The 17,906-nt window shown below is 42.3% G+C and overlaps 1 pseudogene; it reads right to left on the bottom strand.

Annotated features, from left to right (window-relative positions):
• The window catches only part of LOC109996737 (NLR family CARD domain-containing protein 3-like), a 31,358-nt pseudogene extending 15,271 nt beyond the window's left edge, over window positions 1-16,087 (bottom strand).
• Between the last annotated feature and the right edge of the window lie 1,819 nt (window positions 16,088-17,906).

The following is a 17,906-nucleotide window of genomic DNA, read 5'->3' as shown; positions in this document are numbered from 1 at the left end:
AATGTGCACATTTTTATCCGGTAGATGTCGCTCTTGAGCTCCAGCATGAAACCAAAACAAACAGCTGTTTGGCCAAACCTCCTCCATACTGAAGCCTCTCCTCCAGAGACACACCTCCAACACCTCTCCCCTCAGTTATCAATTAGAATGCACCGTAATTAAACACCATTAAGCACAATTAGGGGACAAAACTTTCCTTTGCTCGAGCTGCTATCACCTTGCTCGCTCCTCATCTGACTTTAGTTCAAATTACCTTGAGACTCTTAAGTTTGCGTTGTAGAGAGACGAATCTCTGTTGAACTTTTATTTTCAATGCATATTTTTGGAAACATTAGTTCTTTCTGGCTCACGCAAGGCTTTTTGAACTTTCTTCTCCAAAGTCTTCGCTCTTCAACTTTGAACGCCAATTTCTTAATTTGGATTCATCGAGATGGCCATCAGGTTAATCTGAATTGGAAATTGACGTATCAAAAGACTCTTTAATATTTTTCCTGTTGGATCCACTTGGAGCTGATGACGACACAACCACGACGGCTGAACCGCCATTCCATCTCCATCCTATCTGCATACTCCGACCCAGCTTCTGCGGCATCTAATCTGGCCCGTGGACCTCTCTGGGCCTGAAAAGAACCACTTGCTGGAGACTGAAACGCGGCGGAGTTCAATCGAACACAACTCACAGTAAGAGTGTTTGTTGCAGTGGGTGTTGAGAGATTAAGTCGTGAGTTGTGTCTATTGAGAGCCCTCCTTTAAAACCAAATAGAATCCCAAAATTTGTTTATCAGCTTTTTCCCTTTCAATCATTTGCTGTTTATGTCATTCAAACAATACCGCGTCTTATCTCATTATTAAATATATAATGTCACCATACGTTATAATTGCATAATCCCAATCATAAAATTCATATTCTTTCAAGATATGAAACTGACTGATTAATTAATTACTACAAGTAATATTAATTTCCTTACTTCGTAAGGTGGTGCTCCGAGGTTAAATAAAGACATAATATCAGCTGTACATTAACATTTTTAAAACAAAGCCATGAAATGTTTCTCTCTCTCTCTCTCTCTCTGAAGCTGATGTAATTCTGCACTCTTGGTTCAGCTGCGTCTTATTTCACTGCAGGAGTCGAGAGGGAATTTTTTTTTTTTCGGTGACAAACAGCTTCTTTTTTTTTTTTTTCATTTCATGCTCAGGGGAAACTTACATTAAAATAAAATAGTATGTTATATGGTCAGTTACAAAGAATAACAGTTAAGAGTAAGAAACAAGTGTTAGTTAACCTGACTTTTGAGCCAACTCTCAGTCTAAGGTTCTCTGACAGGGTGATGTTAATTCGTAAGTCCAGGCTCAGGATGACGGTGACTCTCTGTTAGAGCACCTGTACTGTGGAACAATCTGCAAGAGGAGATGAGCTGCACGGCACAATCAGTATCGTTTTATGAAAATCACTTTTTAATCTGTGTTGTAACTGCTATTCTTTTCATATTCGTTGCCTTTAAAGTGGGATCTGGGTCAATTTTGACCTGGTTCAGAAATTACATCATAACTAGTGTCAATGCCAAATTTTTGAGTACAGATCTGTTTAGAATGTATAGGCTAACTGTCATTAATAAAGGTCGGTTATTCTCATTTAATGTTTCAGAGAGCAGGGAAAGGGTATTTTTGGGGGGTTTACACACAGACTGTAAACATTATTGTTTGAAGTCTGAGTGAGGTCACCCATCTGTTCCTGCAGGGGGCACTGGAGTCCCATCCATGGCGGTCTCCATGCTGGAAATGCTGTCTCAGTCTAACTTTCAGTCAACCTAACGACAGGCTGAGAGCTGGAGCTGAGGCGGGTTTTAAACCTCCTGACAAACCGTTACACCGCACCCACCTTTCAATCAGGTCAGCTACACGCCTTATTGTGAATGACTCTTATCCGTCATCAAATCAAAACTGATCAGTCATCAAAACATTCACCCCCCGTACAGTGTGATATGATCGAGGCATGAGCTAATCAGACCTATTTGTTTTTTTGAAGGCTGTAAACATGTTAATCTCTGCTGTAAAAACAGGCTTTTTAGAATGGGTGTGTATGTGACTTCCTGTGCTCCTGCAGCCAGCCTCTAGTGGACACTTGAGGAACTGCAGGATTTTGCACTTCAGCGTCGTCTTCATTTTTCAAGACCGGAGGTTGCTTTTTTTGAGAAAACAAAGGAAAATGTTATGATCAAAACATTCTTCTCAAATCACTATTATACACTAATCACTACATATCTATTTTCTCGTGCTGGAAGATCAGATCAATGGCCTGTGCACAGTGAGTCTTCCTGTCATAACCTTGGTCACTAAAATGGCAGCTACTTTTTATGATCGCATGGCTCTCCAACCTCTCGATCTGTTTTAAAAAAAAAATCTGTTTATTACTTTGTTACATTGCAGTTGTTCATGCTGCAAGCATGAACAACTGTTATTTCTGCTGCAAGCATGAACAACTGCAATGCTGATCTCACGACTATTTCAAGGCACCCTCTGTCCTGTTTATGACTTCTGTTCCTTCTGTGCATCATATACGATCATTATTATGCAGTTTTATTATTTCACTGTTTCGAGCTTCCCCCATGACTCTCTACTCAAATCTAAGCAAAGAATATGGCCTGCATCACAAGTAATAAAGAAAAAAAAAGTAAGATAAGGAAAAGAAATAACAAATACTTTCTAAATAAGTACATTTAATTTCAAGATACTCAAGTAAGTTTTTTTTGCCTGATTGGCTGATATTTTCTTGTATTACAAGCAATTTAAATATATATTGATACAAGATCATTAACTGGATTTCTCAGCTGAAAGTGGTTGAAAATAAGAGAAGTTAAATTTCTCAGATTTGTGTGTCTGCAGTTGACACAGGTCAAATTGGACCCAGAACAGTCTCAATGCAGAGATTTGTAGCATGCATTACAAAAAAAATTAAATTACATGAAAACGTCATTTATGTGTATTTTGGGTCACTTTAGGAAAGTCAGTATATAAGTATTTAAGGGTCAAACAGTACTCTATGAACAAAGTTATTATGATTATAAAAAGTGAAAATGTAAAAGCACTGGATAAACACTCACCCCACTTCAGACTTCCCCTTTGCTGCTCTGTTCAGTCAAAACGGAGTCTGAACTGACTGAACAATTCACAAGACCTCTTTCTCATTAACCAGGATCATATGGTTAGTGCTGCCCCTCCTACTTCATTTCTACTTACTACTCTTTCAACTTGAATATTATGTAGCTCTAGTTAAAGTTCAGTCAGGAAGACTATATTCTGCATGCTCTTTTTATTGTCTATTCTCATACTGTGTCACATGGCTCCTCCACGCATGCTCACTCATTTTCTTGTAATTATCAGCTGCTCACATCACCTGGTGTTACATCATTGTGGTTTCCTTTTTATTTTGGTGCTCCCTCTGGTGACTTCTGCTGATTTCACCTGGCTGTCAGCACCTGTGGACAATCAGGATGACTCTATTTAGGAAAGGCCTCCTGATTAGTTCACTCCCTGTATCAGCTTAACAGCAGCAACACCTCAGTAGTTTGTTTTCAGGTTTCCAGGTACTTTCTGTTTAATTTTAGATAAACTAAACTAAAATACAATAATGTTATCCTTTGTCCACATTATGTTCGGCATTCAAACGTAATACCTGTATCTTTGGGTTATCCGGCTTCACTAACCCTGGTTATCAACTGATAAGTTACCCTCCATTTTCCAAGACACACAGGAGAACAACGAGATCACAGCAGAACTACAAGATCAAAGGAGAACTATAAGATCACAGGAGAACTACAAGATCAAAGGAGAACTACAAGATCAAAGGAGAACTACAAGATCAGAGGAGAACTACAAGATCACAGGAGAACTACAAGATCAGAGGAGAACTGCAAGATCAGAGGAGAACTACAAGATGAGAGAAGAACTACAAGATCAAAGGAGAAATACAAGATCAGAGAAGAACTACAAGATCACAGGAGAACTACAAGATCACAAGAGAACTACAAGATCACAGGAGAACTACAAGATCAGAGGAGAACTGCAAGATCAGAGGAGAACTACAAGATGAGAGAAGAACTACAAGATCAAAGGAGAACTACATGATCAAAGGAGAACTACAAGATCAAAGGAGAACTACAAGATCAGAGGAGAACTACAAGATCACAGGAGAACTACAAGATCAGAGGAGAACTGCAAGATCAGAGGAGAACTACAAGATGAGAGAAGAACTACAAGATCAAAGGAGAAATACAAGATCAGAGAAGAACTACAAGATCACAGGAGAACTACAAGATCACAAGAGAACTACAAGATCACAGGAGAACTACAAGATCAGAGGAGAACTGCAAGATCAGAGGAGAACTACAAGATGAGAGAAGAACTACAAGATCAAAGGAGAACTACATGATCAAAGGAGAACTACAAGATCACAGGAGAACTACAAGATCACAGGAGAACTACAAGATCACAGGAGAACTGCAAGATCACAAGAGAACTACAAGATCACAGGAGAACTACAAGATCAGAGGAGAACTGCAAGATCAGAGGAGAACTACAAGATGAGAGAAGAACTACAAGATCACAGGAGAACTACAAGATCACAGGAGAACTACAAGATCAGAGAAGAACTACAAGATCACAGGAGAACTACAAGATCACAGGAGAACTGCAAGATCACAAGAGAACTACAAGATCACAGGAGAACTGCAAGATCAGAGGAGAACTACACGATCAAAGGAGAACTACAAGATCACAGGAGAACTACAAGATCACAGGAGAACTACAAGATCAGAGAAGAACTACAAGATCAAAGGAGAACTACAAGATCACAGGAGAACTACAAGATCAGTGGAGAACTACAAGATCAAAGCAGAACTACAAGATCAGAGGGGAACTACAAGATCAAAGGAGAACTACAAGATCAAAGGAGAACTACAAGATCACAACAGAACTACAAGATCAAAGCAGAACTACAAAATCAAAGGAGAACTACAAGATCACAGCAGAACTTCAAGATCACATGAGAACTACAAGATCACAGGAGAACTACAAGATCAGAGAAGAACTACAAGATCAAAGGAGAACTACAAGATCACAGGAGAACTACAAGATCAGAGGAGAACTACAAGATCAAAGCAGAACTACAAGATCAGAGGGGAACTACAAGATCAAAGGAGAACTACAAGATCAAAGGAGAACTACAAGATCAAAGGAGAACTACAAGATCACACCAGAACTACAAGATCACAGCAGAACTTCAAGATCACATGAGAACTACAAGATCACAGGAGAACTACAAAATCATGCGGGAATAAAGAGAACAACAAGTTTTCTTTGTCTTTCTGAGGATGTTTTGTTTTTCACTCAGTGTCTGTTTTGACTTAATGTTGATAAAGTGATGAAACATACGATTGTGAGTCTGTATGTTGTGTTTTATTTTGAAATTGACCGGACATTCTGTGCGTTTCCTTGTCTGACTTCCTGTCCTGGTTGTCATATTCTGTCCAGCTTGACGCAAACCTGCAGCATACTCTGTGGGAAAATAGACTCGCAGCGTATTTGAAACGGAGCAGAGCGTAGTGCGGCTGGTGGCATGCTCCGGAGATGGACCGCAGCGCTCACTGCGCTCTAGTCTATGATTGACTAGAGTGGCAGTGAACTATGGCGTAGTGCGCGGCGCTGACAGACCACAACACGCACTGATTAAGTGGGGATTGGGGGTTAGAGATATGGGGAGGAAGTCAGACATTCTGGGGGAGCTCAGACGCCCTTTGGAAGTCTTCTGGGCGAGATCAACTGAGAGGAGACCAAGAGTTTGCTGGAGGGATTCTATATCCTGTCTGGCCTGGGAACGCCTCAGAATCCACCAGAAGGAGCTGAAAAAATGTTGCTGGAGAGAGGGAAGTCTGGATAGATGGATGGACGTTTTACTTTGTACTTAGCCTTGTCTCTGTCTCTCTCACCTCGGGCTCCTCGCCCTGATTGTCTCTGTATTTAAACCCCTCCTCATGTTGCCAGTTCGGTGTAAGTTCACTAGTGTCGCCTCGTTCAAGCCTTTATTTTTACTGAGTGTTTTTCTAGTTTATGACCACAACCTGTTTTATTTGTCCATTTCCTTTTGGATTAGTTTTCCTGTGTGTATTGATTACCTGTTTACTGTCACTCTGCAGCTCTCTAAATATTTCTTGAAGTTAGATATTGGAGAACAGACTGCGTGTAGGTGGAAGGAGTCCTGTGGGATGTGTAATGACTTGGAACGCAATAGGCAGAATGCACTTCATACTGCGTTGGACAGAGGGAGTCTGACCTCTGACCTCCAGTTGGTGGTTACTCTGCAGTACACCAGGCCAATCTAAGCTGGTTTCTGGTCTTTGAATGAGGAAGCAAACAACAGCCCAGCTGACTTTAAACGCTGTTACAGTGTAGCGTCCACTTACAGTCTGAAAAAAGCTGACGAGAGATTAATTTAGATTTTCATGATTTCAATCATCAAAGATAACTGGAGGTATCTTTGTGAGGTTTGGTCTGATTGTGATTATTTCCTCTGAAACGACGGGCGCTGCTGTCTGTCACTTCCATCTCTTACCTGCAGGCGCTTTGCATTGTGGGAAATATTATGCGAGGGAGACTGGTCTGATGTAGACTGTAGAGTTTTACAGAATCAGGACGACATCTGGGTATATTTTAGTATACTGAGGATCTCACATTTGTTTGGCCAAATCAGTAGGCAGTAGGAGGTTTCGAACACAGCCAGTCTTTCCTCAAAATGTTTCCAAAGTATTATTTTATTATTATTTTATTTTAAGTATTATTCTTTGTTGTGTTCTGCTGGTCTCCAGTGGTATTGTAATGTTTGTCCAAGGTCCTTAAAGCCCCAATATGTAACTTTTCCACCGTAAAATAATGGCTTGTAAATCAATCATGTTCAACAGGGAGATTGTTGTCTCTCCAACGTCCGCACAGCGGCTCGCTGCCTCAATACTCCACTATGTCACTTTCTGACCGCGAGACGCAGCCCTTCACAACCTGGCTCCCTACCTGTCTGAGCTCTTCCACCGGCATACTCCTACCCGCACTCTCAGGTCTGCGGATACAAACCTCCTGCCCCCCCCCCCCTGCAGGACAAACTATCGGACCTGGGGGACAGGGCTTTCTCCATTGCAGCTCCCACCCTCTGGAACTCACTCCCAAATAACATCCAAGACTCCCCCACACTCACCTCCTTCGAGAAATCCCTCAAAACTCACCTCTTCATCACTGCCTACAACCACTAACTCCCCCCTCCTACATTACTTCTTCGTTGTACTGTCCTCGTCGATTTTTGTTTTGTTTTATTGTTTTATGTTTTTGTCAAAGCGCCTTTGAGTTTTCAGAAAAGCGCTAAAACTAATGTATTATTATTATTATTATTATTATTGTGGTCCACGCCTCGAACACACCCCGTTTACTTTTCATGAGAATTTAAGCACGCCTTATTCATTTCATTCAATTTGTAACCTTAACCACTTCAAATCACAAACCATACAACCCCCCTGCAGGTTGGATCAGGATGCAGAAAACACAATGTGTGTGTGTGCTGGCTTCAGTCACAGGAGAGCAGGGTGTGTGAGTGGAGCAGGATGACCACATTAATGAGCTTGTTAAAGAATCGACATGATACAAAGCTGCTCCAAACCCCCAGAGGGTGAAACATCAGTTCAATTGTTCTCCGCTGCTGTTGACACAAAGTGAATAAACAGACTTCAACAAACACTTCTTTACAAAGAAGCTTTGATTTATAAATTGTTTCCAGTAGTTTGAACAGCAAGCAGCTCTTATATGCTGCTCTCTTTAATCCCGCTCTGCCTTTCATGTGTATTTATAAGTTTTAACATTTTACTGTATGTATTTGTGGAGGCTACGTCTCCAACACCAGAGCTTCATTCACTTCAGTCTTCATACATATTAATTTTCGTGAGCACAGTGCAGATGTGAGCTCCTATTCTTAGACGCAGTGTGGGGACATGCTACATCAGACCGATCACACACACACACACACACACACACCCACACACACACACACACACACACACACACACACACACACACACACACACACACACACACACACACACACAGAGAAGAGTGTAATGGATCTGTTTGTCAGAGTTTTCACACTTTAGTCAACAATGTGAGAATTAAAAAGGGAGAAATCTCATTAACTACCTTTGTAGCGTTGACATTTCATTTGCATCCAGCTCATCTCTTCATTTCACACTTTTACTTTCCCAATTTCCTCCTCACTTTCTGCTCCGAGGAGGAAACAACGTCTGACGGTAATATCCGCAGCCTTTTAATAACGCACACACACACACACACACACCTACCACACTGCACCGTATGTGTGTGTGTGTGTGTGTGTGTGTGTGTGTGTGTGTGTGTGTGTGTGTGTGTGTGTGTGTGTGTGTGAGTGAGTGAAGCTGTCAGCTCACTGTACATGACCTCTGCACCACCTCACAGACTAACCTGCACACACACACACACACACACACACACACACACACACACACACACACACACACGGTGCAGTGTGGTAGGTGTGTGTGTGTGTGTGTGTGTGTGTTTCTCACAGCAGCAGGATGACAGCTGCAGTTAAAGACTTGCAGTGTTTTTTTGTTTTTTGTGTTTTCAGGGCGGATCACAGAGAAGTCCAACAGCTTCCAGGAGCTGTTGTCGTGACGACACCAGGCAGAAGTTAGCAGGCTGTGCACAACATTATGGTAACCAGAGGAATAGCAGTAAGCATGTTGCACTCAGTCCGGAGAAGATTTCCTCAATCTCTCTTTCACTTTGACTGAAGCCTGAGTGACGGATGAATTCAATCTTTCATTTTCATTTTGCACAGATTTCCTTAAAAGCAAGCAAAGCTGTAAGACTGCTGTGTGCTGGGAAATGACTTTGTCACACCTCACTGACATTTCAAATCAATGCTGCTACTTGTTTTCACTCCTGGTTTTGAATATTTCTATTTTTTTTATTCTGCTACATCAGATGTGCAACATGAAATCTGTAACCAAAAGATTACATTTCTTCAGATTACACGGACAACTCATAATCGATCATGGGAAGCACACTGCTGGCACCAAACATCCACTGAAACCCTCTGCTCCTCCTCATCCTCAAAGTTATCCCACCTTTAGAAACCATCACCATGACAACTGGATTTCATGGCGGACTTTACACCTTCTAGGAGCAAGGTGTAAGATTAAAGGTGTAACTTCTGCTTACGTTGGAACAGCAGCTGTTTTTTGTTTTGTTGTATAATTTATATTTATTAGATCGCACAGCTGAAGAGAGACAGGAAATGTTGGGGGGGGGGGGGTGACGTTCAGATAAGGGCCGAGGTCGGATTCAAAACCACAGCCGCTGCGATGAGGACTATATCCTCTGTACACGGGACACACAACTCAACCGCTAGGCTACCGTTGCTCCTAACACCAGCTGTTTTAACTTCCTGTGGCTTGTTTCTAAGTGCAGCATGATTCAGATTTTCACTTTTGCAGAGAGTTTAGGCTGTAGCACCAAAACGAGCGCTTCTTGAACACGCCACACATTTCTGCTGCTGTTCTGAACACCTGGAGAGAAACTGTTGGAAAAATGTCTGTCATTTCCAAACTGTTGGAAATGTCTTTTCAGACAAGAGCTTTCTCTCCGATGTCCCGGAAGGTCTGTCTAGTGATCTGATCTGCCCTCCTATTGGACGCACACCGACAGAGAACAGCTTCCACCATCTCAAAGGCCCTCGACCCATGTTCCATCAGTTAACATGGAGGAGGCGGGGCTTATGAGCTATACTGCAGCCAGTCAGTAGGGGGAACTCTAAATCTTCTGGCTTCACTTGAAGTGAGTCGTCTCCTAACTGTGAGGTTGGGTTCGATCCCCAGCTTCTGCAGCCACATATTTAACTTTTACTAAAATGTTTCTAAAGTACTCATGATGGATGAAGCTGGTTCTTTGTAATAAAGCAAAGAGTAAGGTCTTTTACCTGCTTTTTGTAAAGCGTCTCAAGATAGCACTTGTTATGAGTTGGCACTATACAAACAGAGATTGATATCTGATGTGTCCTTGGTAGGGATGTACAGATTCATCGTAAAATCAAGATAAATTGATCCAAAGATGTCAAGATTCACAGCAGTACTCTGAAAAATTTATCTCAATAATATGGTGAGCGTCAGCAGCTGCAGAGCAAGATTTATAAATTGAGGACGCACCACTGTCTTTTAAATCAGAGGTGTGGAATCAGTTTGACTTCTCCAAGACAGAAAATGAAAGAAGTGAGAAGATAACAGACAAGACAAAATCTGTGTGCAGATATTACAAGAAGACAGAGAACTACACAAATAGAACAACCAACATGATGCAGCATTTAATACACACCACAAAGAGAAGCTCCAATCACCTCCCCTTTAAAAAAAAACATTAAAAGGCGAAACCACACTGACAAGCCGGTTAGCAGTCCCTAAAGGAATCTTTTTCACTCATCATTTGTCTACAGTCTCATTTTGTAAAATAAATCGTCAGAGAATCGTATCGTGAACCCGGGATGGATGGAAAAGTTTAGTGAATCTTTACATCCCTAGTCCTTGGGCAAGACACACTGCATCTTGTGAATGTGTTACTTCTAATGGTCACTTTGCATAGAAACCTCTACCATCAGTGTGTGAAAGTGCTTTGAGTAGTCAGAAGACTAGAAAAGAACGATACAAACTTGAATGAATCATCTTTATTTGTTATTTTTAAAAAGTGTGAGCACATGTCTGTCTGTCTTAACTTCTTATTGTAACTTTGTTCTGGTTATAATTTACTGGAGATACTGTGACCTCCACATGTTTGCAGCTGTGGACTCTAAAGAAGCAGCTCTGACCACAGAAACCAAAGAAACCAAAGAGACTGCGCAGTGTGTTCTCGATCTTGCTGGCTGCATATCAGCTGCTGCCATCTGTGCCAGCATCATCTTACATTCAGCTGCTCTCTCTGAGCTCGCAAATCGAGCAGGCAGATTCTCCTAAAGCTTTGGCATTACACAGGGAGGGGAACAAATGGGATTTCTCTTGTCTTTGATCTTTATTTTCAGTCTGATGCCATCTGCATGCAGAGTCTCCAGCATGGCCCTCTGCTGCAGACAAGGGAGCCACATTAATATTTAAATGGCAGCAATTATCCAAAGAGGCGGCGTGCATTCTTGTTACCACATGTCCCGTTGTGAGGCTGCCACTGACATTCACATTCTACTACACATTCAAAAGTGGATGTTTGTGTGTGCACACAGTGAAGGTAATGCAGCTCTAGAGCGACCCCACCAACAAAAGGCACACGGCAAACAGTCAGAGTGATGCGATTTAGTGTAATGATGTTTCTGCTTCTGGTCGTCACATTCAGAAAGATATTTAAGCGTAATCACACGTAATTACAGCCCATTACAGTCGGCAGCTCGGCATGTGAGGGATGAAGAGGAGTAATCCTCAGGAAGGTGGAGGCTGCATGAGCTGCAGATAAAATCCTTTTTCCTCTCACATCCCAGAAAATTCAATATCAAAGCACTTTTTATCCACAACAAACCGATGTCAGCGACTGAAGAAACTGCTCTGCATTGTGGGAAACATGCTTTGCCTAGCTTAGCATAAAGACCGGGAGCAAAAGGTCCAGAGTTCAATCCTTTACCCGTCGTCCCACACACCTCCTAATAACTGTGAGGGCGTTTATTGGTTTAATGCTTAACAAACCACAATCATTAGCAACGTTATGCTTCTAGCTGATTTGATGACATTTTGAGGCTGATGAAGATTGGGTGTGTTATCTCCCTGGTCTTCATCTTATTACTCCTCCTATCGTCTTAACATTGCTTCTCCAGGTTGTTGAGTTGAAGGTGGAAAGTAGTTGGATGACTTGGTGTGTTGAATCAGACTTGGTGAGAATGGTGATTGTGAATGGCTGCAAAATGAAATAAGAAAAAGATGAACTGTGAAAATTAATTTTGAGAAAAAAATAAAAAGTTGATTAATATATGTCTATAGTTTTACATATTTGGCGTTGAATTAATTTATTTCGCTGGGGATATTCCATTCTTTATGGGGGGGGTGACAGGTCACTGGGAGTCTTTGGCTTGCTGCTGTTTGTCTGTCTGTGTGTTTGTAGGAGGTGTGTCCTGGCCTGGTGCGTCCTGGCCTTCAAAGATCAGCTGCTTCCCTCGTTCACTCTCTCAGCCTGACTGATGATTTCACATTCTTTAGTTATTTATGTTTGTGCACTCCTAAACACCTCACATCACATAATGCTTTCACACACACTTTCACCACTGATAATACAGATTAAACACACCTCATACCTCTGCTTATTTGTTAATTTAACTCCTTTTTTAAATCAATTTTTGGTTTCCTTTAGTAAACTAGAACAAAGGAGAAGAACATACTCACTGGTTATTTGGATGTCACTGAAAGGGATACTTCACCTGTTTAAACATGAATCTGTATTGACATTGGGTCATGTAGTAGAAATGTGAAATACATTTTGAAGTTGGTGCCTTCTTGAGGCAGAAAGTGTCTTTTTGGCTCATGTGGATGAAAGACACCAAATCCCAGAATGCACAGCACCGCAGGCCACTCCCACTAAGGTCAGGTTTACAGACATATTTCGTTTCCTCAACTGATTCAGAGATTTCTTCCAGAATTGATCTTGGAAATTCCTGGCAGAAAACAGACTCTATGTCTGTGTCCATAAGCAAACAGTGAGAGCACCGACACTACCAGTCCGCCCCAGCTCGAACTGGCTCTGGGTCCTCGTCCTCACCGCTGCAGACAGGCAGGCATTATGTCTCGGCTGCTGAGCTGGCAGGGGCCGGCGGCGGCCAGCAATATAGCAATATAGCCGCAAGACGGCTAATGGGAATGGGTGAAGTATCCCTTTAAGAGTTTTTAGATCATGATGATTCTGTGTCAGTTTCCATGGAATGTGAAGCTATGAGCTACTAAAAAGTGCTAACATTAGCATGCTAACACAACAATGCAGGACACAGGCAGCAGCTCAAGCAAAGGACAAGTTTGTCCTCAAAGTCAAGTCAAAGTCAACTTTATTGTCAATTTCAAAATATGCCAGACATACAGTGGAATCGAAATTGCGTTTGTCTCCGTCCCACAGTGCAATACAACCAAAATAAGGTAAAATAAGATAAGGTAAAATAGATAAAATAAAATGAGGTAAGAAAAAGATAAATAATATTTACAGTAATAAATTCTAAATTGTGCAAAAGGTACAAAATGGTAAATAAAATAAAAAAAATGTAAAGAAAAAGTAAATTTGTGCAATATGTGCAATGTGCAGTAAACTGGTTGTACTTTTGAAAAGTTAGCTTCAGAGTTATTAGTCCAGAGTTCTGTAAACTTGTGCAATGTGCAGTAAACTGAGTGTACTTTTGAATAGTTAGCTTCAGAGTTATTAGTCCACAGTTCTTGGTGGCAAACGGGAGGGGGTTTCAACGTCCAGTGTTCGTGGGGGCAGAGGGGAGGGAAGGAAGAGAGGGGAGAGAGTTAAGCTTCCTGACAGCTTGGTTGAAGAAGCTGTTTCCCAGTCTGGTGGAGCCGGCCCGCAGGCTGCGGTACCGTCTCCCCGATGGCAGGAGGCTGAAGAGGCTGTGTGAGGGGTGGGTGGGGTCACGCACAATGCTGGTTGCTTTGCGGGTGAGGCGGGTACCGTAGAGGTCCAGAAGAGAGGGGAGTGTAGTGCATCCTGTAGTGCGTCTCATCGTTGTTGGAGATGAGACCAACCACTGTTGTGTTGTCCACGAACTTCACAATGTGGTTGCTTCTGAAGGATAGAGTGCAGTCGTGGGTCAGCAGCGTGAAGAGCAGGGGTCTGAGCACACAACCTTGGGGGGCCCCAGTGCTCATGACGGTGGTTTTTGATGTGTTGCCGCCGACCCGCACTTTCTTAGGCCTCTTGCTGAGGAAGTCCAGCAGCCAGTTGCACAGGGAAGTGCTGAGCCCCAGCTGGTCCAGTTTGCCGATCAGCTGCTGAGGGATGATGGTGTTGAATGCTGAACTGAAGTCTATGAACAGCATTCTGACGTATGAGTTTTTGGTGTCCCGGTGGGTGAGGGCTGGGTGAAGAGCAGAACAGATAGCATCCTCGGTGGATCTGTTACCGGTAGGGGTCCAGGGTGGTGGGGAGGGTGGATTTTATGTGGGCCATGACTAACCTTTCAAAGCACTTCATGACGATGGGGTCAGTGCAACAGGTCGATAGTCATTGAAAGTGGATGGTGAGGGCTTCTTTGGAACGGGTATGATGGTGGTGGCTTTGAAGCACGACGGAACAACAGCCTGACTCAGAGAAGCGTTGAAAATGTCTGTGAAGACATCTTTGAGCTCCTCTGCACAGTCCTACAGCACATGGCCAGGAATGTTGTCTGGACCTGCAGCCTTGCGGGTGTTGATCTTGGAGAAGGTTCTCTTCACGCTGGCTGCAGTCCTCCGCTTGTTCTTGACTCCATGGTGTGATTGTGAGTGTAGGGGGGTTGGAGGTGTGTCTCTGGAGGAGAGCGGGGGCTTCAGGATTGAGGAGGTGTGGCCTAACAGCTGTTTGTTTTGGTTTCATGCTGGAGCTCAAGGGGCGACATAAAAAAAGAGGTAAAAACAGAAATGTAACGGTGCAGAACAGAGGAGATTGTTGGGGGTAACATGGCTGTTTTTATGAATGTAGTGTGATGTGTTTGTAGAGAGAGATGTAACAGCTGTTAAAACAAAAAGTCCATCTCTGCAGGGATCACTTCTGTACAGTCGTCACACTCAGAGGTTTTGTTGAGTTTTGTAAAAGAAAGAAATTAGCCTCAGTTTGCAAATGAAGAAAAGAAAAGTGAACATTTGTAACACTGCACAATAACAGCAGCCTGATCTAATCTAACAGAATAATTGTATAAGAGATCATTAACACCTGCGAGCTCCATTAACAGCAGAGTAAATGTGAGAGGTTGTGCAATCAGACATCATTATTGGAAAACATTTTCTTCTTTAGATGAGGAGGCTGATTGTCGGAGAACATACTGAATGTATTTTCATCTCTGACCTCGTTCCCCGTCACAGATCCTGTTTCATGAACATTTGCACCTTTCTCTCCAGTGTCAAGAAGATGAACACAATGGCATTTACATCTTTAATTAGTGGACTATTTGTTTTATTAGATGTGAAATTAGCCGATCCCCCTGAGGATTTCAGAGCAGCAGATCCACGACTCTGTTGGCTCTAATCGCACATCGACATAACAAGGAATCACTCTTCGACGGAGGTAAAAACCTTTTTTTAGAAAACAACAAAGACGGACTGAACCATGCATGAAAGCAGGATTTAACATTTCAAATGATGCTTCAAAACAATGTGACGGAGGTGTTATCTCCTCTCTTCTTCTGCTGTGGCACAAAGGAAATAAGGAAACACAGGCACAAATACATATATGAGGATTAGATTGAATTTACACGTTTGTATGCAGGAGCATGGGAGACATGACGGCTCGGAATTACACGCAACATTTCGATTCTATTGTCTCCACGTCTCTGGGATTCACCAACAAAATGCTGCTCAGATTATCATTGTGTGTGTGTGTGTGTGTGTGTGTGTGTGTGTGTGTGTGTGTGTGTGTGTGTGTGTGTGTGTGTGTGTGTGTGTGTGTGTGTGTGCGTGCGTGCGTGTGTGTGTGTGTGTGTGCATGTGTTTGTGCGTGTAGAGAAATGGGACACTTGTGAATGAATCAAATTTTCTGCAGACAGAAAAAAGGAACAGAATCAAAAAGAGGTCGACCACATAGATGGTGAGAAAACAAATAACAACAGAGGAAATCAACCAATAGAATTGTTTCTTACTGAAGTGTCTTTCTTCTCCATTCAGGCCTGTGGTTCATGTTTTTCTGGAGCAGGTTAACTTGTTGCTATCAGCCTGATTCTGGGCCTGATTGGCCTCTCCTGATAATCAAAGTCCTGATCTGTGGAATCTTACAGATGATCTTGTCGGATGCTCGTGTGGTGCGAGGAGTTAAAATCCATCGGATGTGATCAGAACGATGTCTGGGACTATTTTCAAATCTTATAAGATAAAGATGTTCAAGATGTAAGATCCGATATCCTGTTGTGTGAGGGGAACCCTGAAGACAGCCAAGCATGACCAAACCAAACCAATTAGGATCAACTGACCGAAGAAGGCAGAACACCCACTACAGCACATCAGATTCCACAGGATCCGTCCACGCCGTTCACTCTGGAGCTGACCGCGCCCTCTCTCCTCAATGCTCGTGTTTCCACAGCGCGTGCTACGTTTTGGCCACATGCCACACCGCTCCGCTCCAAGTACTAGCTGCAGCAGGTAATCAATCCTTCTATTTCTATTCCTTTCTATTTTAAAGTGAGACGCCTGCTGGACATTTACTCGGAGAGTCACACATTATTGACATGAACTCTACAAATGCATCACGCTTATGACTGAGTGTTGGCCATTTACCTTTTCTAATCTTTTCAGAGCTTTCTGTCTGTTCAGTCTGTTCATCTTCATCATCCGTCCTTTCTGAGTTTCTGACAGCTAAAGAGATATTAATACCAGACTTAACATAGATTCAAACATGGCGGTTAAGTGAAACTGGTTTAGTGAAGCTGGAGCAGCAGCTCCTGAAATAAAACCTAAGTGTTTCCCCTCTGGATGGAGGATGGGAGCTTCACGCAGTGTGTCAGTATAAAACGTCTCCCTGCGTCTGTCTGCACGTCTGCAGCTGTCAGACGGTCTGCAGCGACACGAGTCACTGAGCCATGAGGAAAAAATTGGATCAGCTCTTACTGGTGTGACATCTTCAATTTATGTGTGCATGCTTCAGTTTATTACTGAACTAAAGCTTTAGCGCTGCATGCACAGGGTGACACTTTACTACTATGACATCATCAAGGCGAGGTGTGTAGAAACCCTCTGCAGGGAGTCTGTTCTGTGTCTCTCTGTCTCTCAGCCAAAGAAGCAACACAGACGTTGTTTAAAACTCCAAGGGCCTGATTTACTAAGGTCCCAAGTAAAGAGTACTAAATTGAGTGTTCACTCCAAAAGTTTACACGTTTGGTTGGTGGGCGTTTTGCGAGTGATCTACTAAGAAAATTTGCGTGAATGACACCAAGTGCAAACCTTGTTGAGGCGGTACTATTTAAGTTAGTTTTTTGCGTGTTCTACTGGTTTACGTCACGGATAGTTTGGACAGAAAGCAGGATGACTGCAAGCGCAAAATAGGTATCAGTGGAAGAGGCAAATAAACCCACAATATTTTTGAGTTATAGCAGATAAAACTGAATATTACAAAGACAATTTTGCCTATAAGAAAACCTCGTTATTAAACAGGGCCTCTCTTTTCTTCCCTCCATCTTTTGATGGTGAAATGAGGGAAATAGGAAGACATGAATGTCAATGTTGAAATTCTTTAGAATGCAGAGGCTGTGGATGTTCCGTTTTGTTTAAATGTGCAACAATATCGTTTAATCATGGTGTTTCCTGCTGTCATTCCAAACATATTAACATGCTTGGGGAATAATCTGTATGCCTTCTTTGATTGTGCCTATGTCTCCTCCTAACTACAACAACATCAGCCAGTGTGTGTTACACTGGTATCCTGGGTTAGCATCTTCTTTTCAAAGGTGTTAAGTCAAGTCAACTCAAGTCAAGTCAACTTTATTTATATAGCACATTTATAACAGCCGAGGCAGACCAAAGTGCTGTACAGTAAATCAGGCAAAATACATTGCATCCAAAACATCATAAAAACACGTAAAAGCAAAAATTAAAAGTGAATTAAAACACAAAACAATAGTAAAAGTTCTAATAGACACTGCTGCTGGG

The sequence above is a fragment of the Labrus bergylta genome, chromosome 9 (assembly GCF_963930695.1).
Source record: "Labrus bergylta chromosome 9, fLabBer1.1, whole genome shotgun sequence".
NCBI lineage: Eukaryota > Metazoa > Chordata > Actinopteri > Labriformes > Labridae > Labrus > Labrus bergylta.
The sequence above is the reverse complement of the archived record's forward strand: the minus strand, read 5'-3'. Positions and strand labels throughout refer to the sequence as shown.